General features: G+C 34.3%; 1 protein-coding gene across 4 annotated transcripts in view; it reads left to right on the top strand.

Moving 5' to 3' along the window:
• Positions 1-8,860, top strand: part of LOC102679655 (F-actin-monooxygenase Mical-like) — a 45,499-nt gene continuing 36,639 nt past the window's right edge. For all 4 annotated transcript variants that reach the window (XM_006614945.2, XM_006614944.2, XM_006614943.2 and 1 more), the window contains exon 1: positions 1-294. The gene's annotated coding sequence lies outside the window, so the exon portion shown is untranslated. The remainder of the gene's footprint in view (positions 295-8,860) is intronic.

Genomic DNA, 8,860 nt, shown 5'->3' with positions numbered 1-8,860 from the left:
AGAATTTCACTTGACCACACTCCTGCTTTGGTCGCAGTACAGTGTTTGACGCGCAGTCGAAGGAGGCCAGTCAAAGCGGAGCATAAGAGCAAATGGGTGGACAATGAATCGCACGATGTTTTCCAATACAACGGTATAATGTGAATAGTGATAAATCGACATGATATGGTGCATAATCGGATTGTAAACGCGCGCGGTAATGTGGATAAAAAGTAAAAAAGCTAAGAAAAAAGTGCAGTGACTCTACGTTTGATTGGTAGTGCACGCAGAGCGGCCCTTCGTGTACATACACATGTAAGTAATATATATATATATATATATATGCTCGTATACACAAAAGACTCACACGACAACTCTTTCTCGTCGTCTCTCTCATTTTTCTCTCTTTCTCCCTGCATTCCTGCAGTAGCTTGCACGTACTTGCATTTTTTTTTCTCTCGTTTTACATGAGATTTACGACCGCGCCCCCTTCGACTTGATGCTTCTTCAACACTTTTCCAACTTGCTAGAAATAGATAGTTGTATTGTTCGCATCAGCTTCTTTACTAGAATTCGATTTCTTGTTATGCTAATCGAACCCTTTTCTCTTAACAAAATAGCAAGAAAGCCAGAGAGAGAGAGAAAGAAAAAGTATTCCTCTCGATGTTTCAAAGATTTTACGAATTAACACATAAAAGGTTTACGAGATACTATTTAATATAATATACGTAATAATTCATTATGACTCGCGAATTGGAGTAATAATACCATTTATTATAATACATTTCCTTGTTTATTTTTTGTAATGCATACAGAACCTGAATATCCATAGTTGATTATCAACAATTATAGATTGAATTTTTTTCATGACACAAGTAAATCCATAGAATAATCGTTTTATATGTGTGAATTTATACGATGAAACTAGCCACGTTATCACGAGCGTTTCAGATTATGATAAATACTAATTCGCGTTGGAAATCTTGTAATCGCTTATCTGTCAGCTGACGACAAGTCAGCCATGTCGTAGTTGTACTAGCAATCATATCCGCGTGTCTATCATGGAAGTTTCGAATTTTTTCTCGCGTAACTTCGTTACAACTGCAAATACTATCAAATACTAAGAATGAATATTATTCATCGGAATCGAATTGTAAGTAAAGTTTAATTAACTTCAAAATATTGATTTAACTTCGTTTTCTTACAATAACCTATGACGGTTTTACATGTTAGATGCAAAAAAATTTATAAATATTTATCGCTCGTATTATATCACACAGTAATTATTTTTACATCGACTGCATTATTTTATATGTTTTTGATACATATATATATCAAGAATGTGGATTATAATAATTTACTTAGATAATTCATAATAATAGTTTTACCAAAAGAATAGTCAGTTAAATCTGATTCAGCCTTATATAATGATCTTTATTCATGACTGAAAAAAGGCTTCTGTGTCAGCCAAGATGTTCTGCTTGAGCTAATTCAATTCTAGCGATATCAGGGTTTTTCTTAATAAATTCTATAAATAACTATATAATCGATTACAGAAATATCAAGTTCGTTTATGTTAATTTACGCAATGGTACACTCGGGAGCAAAGCCACATTTATTTTTACGCGCAACAAAGTGCATTCACACGTCTTGCGCACAATGATCGAAAGATACTCGATCTATCGGTATTGACTGTCCTCGAAGGACAGCAGTAAGAGTGAAAGAACTTCTGTTTAGCAAAACTAAGCTAACTAAACAGGCCTCCGTTTTATCTTTCATCCCATAACAGTATATCGTACTTCGTGTTTCTCGTAAAATTTCAATTGCAAGTGTTTACCATTAATCCTATGCGTTATACGATTTTCCGTTTCGATTCCGATTAACATTTTTAAAATATTTTCTATTATAATATAGACGATCGTAAAAAAAAAAGTACCAACTATTAGATTTATTAATAATACGATATTTAAAGATACGAATTCAGTCTAATATCAAAATCCAATTTTGTCAATTTTTGCAAGAAATCATGTTCTAGAGAATCTTTTTTCTTTCTTCGAGATACAAATATATTTTTCCTTCGTGATTTCCAATTGAGATTCGTCACTTTATTGTACAATACTCGATCGTTTATGAAATCTTTTGTAAAAAAAAATCATAATGCAGACCTTATAAGCCGAGATGCGATTTACGAATTAGCATACCTTTCTGTCGCGTTCGTGCAAATAATTTTTATCGTTGTGTAACGTAGGTAGCTTAAGCAGTGTGGGCCGCGTGTACCGCTTTGTCGTAAGATAAAAACCTGATCTTTGTCCTTTTTTGCGTGGTCGACAAAATTGAAACTTCATCGTTGTCCATGTATAAATCTCTTGTCTAGAGTCCGCTCCTCTTTAGGAAATAGACTATGCATTACGTTCAATCGTATCGAAGTTATTGCGATCATCTATCGAAATCGAATTTTCGTCTCTTTTCGATATTTTTCGCGATATCTCGGCGATAGAGTTATTAGTAATGTAAACTTGGATAAATTATTATTGAATAGCGTATAGTTATTTTTTAGCAGAAGATTACTCATTATTTGTATTCATACTTAGATCAGAAGTTGCAGCAAACAATACGTAGAAAAGTTTTATTAAACTATCGATGACGCGGTCGGAATATCGAATTGTCCTTCGATTGATGATTCATTGGTATCGACTCGATTATGATATCGATCACAAAGATAAAGAAAGTATGATCTAGAACGGTCCAGATGAAAACACATTTATTTTAAATCGTAAATTAAATTATAAATAAACGAATATTAAATTATTCGTATTGATTAGATTAGAAAATTTTAAATAAAATAAAACAGGATTATCGATATAAATTCTTAAATAAAAATCCGATTAATACCGAGTCACGAGGTTCGTTAGAGTGAATTGGATCGATTTCGAGTCCGCGAAAATGAAATATCTTGTTTTTAAACGGTGGATTAATTGCAATCTCTGCGGCGAATCGGAAGCGTCGATCGAATTGTGAAGCAACCGTAGCCGCAATTACAAGTGAATCGAGCATTAAATCGAATACGGCGTGAAGCGTATTTACGATCATCGTCTTGTTATGCTACCTTGCAGCTGTGCTACCGCTCTTATATGCCAGGCTGGAAAATAAACGGAAGAAAATACGTATAGATATATAGAGCAGGTATATACATGATCCTTTTTTTTCCAACACCGGGGAAATGTTCCTTTTCGCTCTTGACAAAGGCTCCTTCGCCTATTCAACGAACAAACAGGCATTGATCTTTTTTCTACCTACCGCGACATCTTTGAATTATATTTTTCCGGATGACAATGCACGAGCCTATGCACCGTTCACTTCCTGTGCTCCGTGAAATCGTGGAATCTCTCGCTTTCGGAAATCCATCCATCGATTTTTATCGCCTTCGCGGAATTTTCTTAAGATTTTTGCAAATTTCCAAAAATTTAGAGTTTCCTGTTTTTGATCGCCGTCTCGAGAAATTGTCTTCGAGTTTTTCGAAAATTTTATTTATTTTGCGATTAAATGTAATCAATTTTATGTATTAATTCTTTCTGGCCAATTATTTCGAACGGTTGAAACATCTCGGATACCGTTACACCCGTATATCGTACATCCTGTATATTTTATTTACACGAAGTTTCGATTGAGTGGCAATCTATAACAATTTATGAAAAAAGATAACAAATCTCCGTTAGTTTTGAAATAATAAATCATAATAAATCAATGAAGGTAAAATTTCTTCTAAAATATAAAAAGTGTTCAAAATGTTTTTAAAGATATATATTGGTGAAATCCATGAATCTTTTCCAATAATATAACCGAATTTCAAGCAGTGTTTTACCTTAAAAGAGGTCGAGGCAAACTTTCAGTTGAAGTTTTAATTCCAATTTTTCGTCAAAACTTCGAAATCGATTCCAAAATACTGCATATAGAAACATCTCATCCTATTATTAATTATAAAATAATTTCGTAATTAAATTTTCAACTGCGATCGATATTTTAATATTTCAATAAATCTGATTTTTTTTATTAAGCAAACGATCTAAAAATATGTTATATAACTTTTCTCTAATCGTGTGAACAAATGATTATCTATCAGATTATTATCTAAACAAACTACTTCAGTCGATTACTTCTTTTTAATAAAAATAATGAAATTTGCAGAAAATTTCTAATATCTCTTTTTTCTTAAAATTTTCTTCAAATTTTTAGTCCAGGATTATAAATAATTCGACGGATAGGAATTTCGCATTCGAGTGGTTTCCTCTTTATTCTTAGCGCTGTTAGAAACTTGGAAACGCAACGTGTTTGGCCATAGTCGCAGCTGCGTTTCGGATTTATGAGTTTATCGATCCGCACGAGAATCACGGACAGGAACGATGTAGCTACGTACACGTGTGTGCTACTACGTGAATCTAATTCACGATTCCTTTGCTCTAACGCGTGCACAAGTGTGCCTCTTCGAAGACAGAAAAACGCGCGCTTTGCGCACGAATGTGTGTACGTATGAATAGAAAATTCAAAGAGGAGATTAAAATAAACGTGAAAGTTTTACGAGTTGTGAATCTAGCGCAAAATTAAATTGTTCAGAAATAAGCTTCAATGAGATTTTTTAGAATCGTATTTTCTTAGGATCGTTCTAAGAAATCCACTCGTTTCGCCCGAACATTCTCTACGCACCCTTGGTCTTCAACCGACGAAACTGAGCCACGCCGCGTTTCTGCACGATTCGCTGCGGAGACGAACATTTTATTCTTAGATAGAGCTGTTCGCGAGAACGTCTCATTCGAGAGAGATGAACTTTTCTCGTTCCATTTTCAAAACTGGAATCAATTTCTTTTTCCCCTCGTGGAATATTTCCAAGTTATTTTCGAACAAATTTTTCCATTTTTATTTATTTATTTATTTTTTTGTATCACTTTTTACGACAAATTGCGAACGAATATCTTTATCCCTCGAGATATAATTTTATTTCCATTTCGCGGTTGGAAATAAAAATGAACACTTGAGAAAAAATTACGATCCTTACGAAACGAAATATTATTCTTTCACTTTGCTTTCTAATATCGATTTAAAAAAAAAAAAAAGAGGCGTTTTACTTTCTAACTACCGAGGTATTTTAGAGGGTGGAAACGAGATCGTCTGCTTTTCAATTACATCTCTTCTTTTTAATTTTGCACACTCGAACACGTGCAACTTTTAACAGACTTTCATTTTCATCCATTCGACCGCTTTCTATCGTATATAATTATTTCGATTTCAACCGATGAATATCGACCGAACTATCCAACCAATCTTTTTTTCTCTCTCTCTCTCTTCTTTTTCTTCTTTTACGCGGTGTAGAAAGCGTAAAAAGCTTCCAAGTAATTCGAGCGGCCGGTATAGAAACTCGCGATCGTCCCTGCATTCCGCCAGGGACAAATTCAACGCAACAATTGGATCGTGGCTTCGATTATAGTCGCTCTAGTTTCCAATGAAAATGTCTCCTAGCTTTCTCGCGGTAATTTTCGACCGAGATCGAGTAACGATATTTACAACTAATGGCATGGTGTTGCCTTTCATAATATGATCACTATGGTAAAAGGTTGTAAATCCTACCTGTGCTGAGTCCGTTAAATTTATATATTTGAGTGTAAAAGGGAAAATATATACTGGGATCCCTAATTAAATAAATACATGATGGTAGAAATATATCTATAGATTTGAAAAGGATCTTTAGGGTTTTGTTCAAAAGGATTTTCGAATATACCTGTTTCTTTATTGGTCAGGAGAGAGAAAGGCAGGTCTGGGAAATTTATGGTATTGTATTGTATTCAATTGACGTCTAAATTTCCCACAATTTTAACTATGAAAATTATGAAAAATAAATCCGCAAAGCTTTTTTGTTCTGAAATGTCGACGACTAAAATCGAATCTAGATCTTGCGCGTAATGATTTTCTTGATTTTCGAGGAGAACAAGAATTGGCTTCGTAATAGGTCTCGCGTTTACGCGCACAGAAGAAATAACTTAGTTACAAGCGTGGAAAAAAATAATTAGGGTCATGCATAGCATCATGTATAATTCCGCGGTACGCGAAACCTTCCTCTTCTGCAATTGGACGCAATAAATTAATTGGCCAGCTTTCCGCGCCAGCGAACAAAAATTTCGTGAACTTTCGCGAAACTGGAGCTTGAAAACCGGGTTTATCCGCTCAAACCACCCGAACGGTATTTTACGACGAGGAATTAACAGTGAAATTACCGTTTATTTCCTGTTAATTTATCTGTTACGCCAATTGTGCAGTTGTTTCTTTTCTCTCTTCTCTCTAAGACGATTCAATTCGGACTATGAATACGATTTATTATTTTTAATGTCGATGAAACGAGTTAAGAACCGTACTCGAATTATCGCGGCTACGATTAGACGCATTTACCTCGAATTAAGATAATTACAAATTTTTCGATTTTTTTTGTGGTAAAGTCTGAAAATTTCTCGTTCGCAAAATGGCAGCTTCGATGATCCAGACTATCTCGAACGAAATTATTTATAATTTTTTCACGTTCAATGACAGGAAGAATGGAAGAAAAATAGGACACGTAAGTAGCGGTGGAATATCTGGTTCGCGATTCGCACGCGAACGATCGAGCGCACGTGACTCGTGTATCGCATAAGAGACAAACGTCGGCGATCAAGGCTCGCGATAGAATGATGGCCGGGCCCTTATTGAACGATCGTTCCATTTTTGTATCGTCATTGAAACGTGACCGGCAGTCCCGATCGCGGATAATCGATATTCGTCTGCGCGGTTGACTCACAGGACGATAACGTTCCACCGCAACTAAGTATAATGATCATGCACGGTAGGGATGACGAGTTTCCTCGTTCTTGCGTGCTGAAACGCGTCGCGATACCCCAAGACGACCACGATAAGTGCATCGATTTGCGGAAACTTTTTACTACGATTAACAGAGCCCCATTTGTCGGAACGATTATCCATTTTCGTCGATCAAATGAATTCCTATTATCCGAACGAAAATAAATACGATAATGCGTTACACAAAAACTCAAAAAATAAACTAGATCGTGCAAGTGAATCGTGTTTACAAACAAGCGAGTGAATATTATAAGTCTACTCGAGCCGAATAGTTCTCGGCTCGACAATTTCCGATCTGACCCGAACAATTCCGACTCGACCCGAGTATCCGTCAAAATTTTCAGGTACGTTATAAATTTTCTCGTACATTATACGAACTGTTTGTCGGGTTTAAAAGTAGTTTTATTATACTTTTTCCAAAATGAAGTCTCTTAGAATCTAATTGTAAATTTTCTTTTAACGATATTTTATAAATTGTAGGCAATATAGAAGCAATAAGCAGAGGGTAGACAATACGGTACCTTTCTGGTCAAAGAGCTAGTATTTTTATTGTTCCTTAAATGGTATTTCCTCATTCTTTTCTCGGTTACAAATTATAATATCTCTACTAACTGTCGTTTATAGTATATCTTTGGCGAGAAATCTAGCAGACCATCTCGAAAAGAAATACTTAATTTCCTTCTTTTTGATAATAATCTTGTTCGCGTCTATTTCGTTTTCGTAAATTACCGTAATCGGTAGTCCGGAAACAAGGTTCCTTAGTATTATGGATTTATTAGCAGGTAAGATTCAGTGTTGTACCGTAGTTTGTATAATCATGCACAAATATTAAACCGACTATCTTCGCGATAAGTTATTATCAACATTATCATTAAGAGAATTTCCTCTAAAATGTATTAGAATTTTTATACTATATTACAACCAATTAAATGATAAATAATGCTCGAATGATGTTTTCGCTATATTAAAATATATGTCCGAATAAAAGTTTAAAAATTAATAAAAACATCGTAAATTGTAGAACATAATTATTTATCGTGTAATAACGTAGAAAGTTTCGTTATATCGCGTTATAAAAAATCATTATACGATTAAAAGAAATATTGCAATATAAAACTCACCGATATTTCTATCTATTTAAAATAAAATAATAATATAGATTTCGAAAAATCAGATCAGTCACCAGTTACCAAATTGTGTACGAATAAAATTATACCTGGTGTAGCCATAAATAGACCAGAAAATACGTGAGATCATGGATCACGAGAATGTTAGAAATTATCGGTTTAGTGGCGTCGCTTGGAACATCGAAATACCGTTGTAATCTCTATTCTTGGTATACACCTCCCACGTAGCTGTGTAAAAATGTTACTTACTAGAATAGCCTATCGAATATATTTCTTCTTACGGTTTTCCATTATATAGATTATCTTTTTAATTACATTTTCGCGAATCGTAGATAAAGTTTTTATCAAACATGGCGTCTCTATCACGATGTCGCTGATAACGCATTATTCAATAATACATTTCTGATGCAAAAAAAAGATTATGGTATAAAAAAAAAAGAAAAAAAAGAAAATTTGATATCTTAAATTTAACATTTAACGAAAAATTGAAAGTATACTTTCTTTTGTATCTCTCGTTAAAGTATTTCAAAATTTTAGGAATAGAAAAATAACCAGAGGATTCAGAAAATTTCTTTATCGTCAAAATTTTCGACAAATCAGTATTCTCATCACTATTTCCTACAATTTTTACAATTCTCTTTATTATCCTTAACTTGTTCCTTATTTTTACACCATCAAAGAGTTACTATAAAATACGAACATTTCGAGATTTCAAACGGTATGAAAACTTGTGCTGGAAACGATCCAAGCAAATCGGCAAATGCATTGCTCGCGAAGCTTTCCTTCTATCGATCTGTCTGCGATCGTTTTTTCCCATTCGCCCACTCGTTCGATTATGCGGCAAAAGGACAAGTTTGGAGAAAAACGTGGGCGCGATC

The sequence above is a fragment of the Apis dorsata genome, unplaced genomic scaffold (genome assembly GCF_000469605.1).
Source record: "Apis dorsata unplaced genomic scaffold, Apis dorsata 1.3 scaffold_206, whole genome shotgun sequence".
NCBI classification, from domain to species: Eukaryota; Metazoa; Arthropoda; class Insecta; order Hymenoptera; family Apidae; genus Apis; species Apis dorsata.
This window is presented reverse-complemented; position numbering and strand designations above follow the sequence as displayed.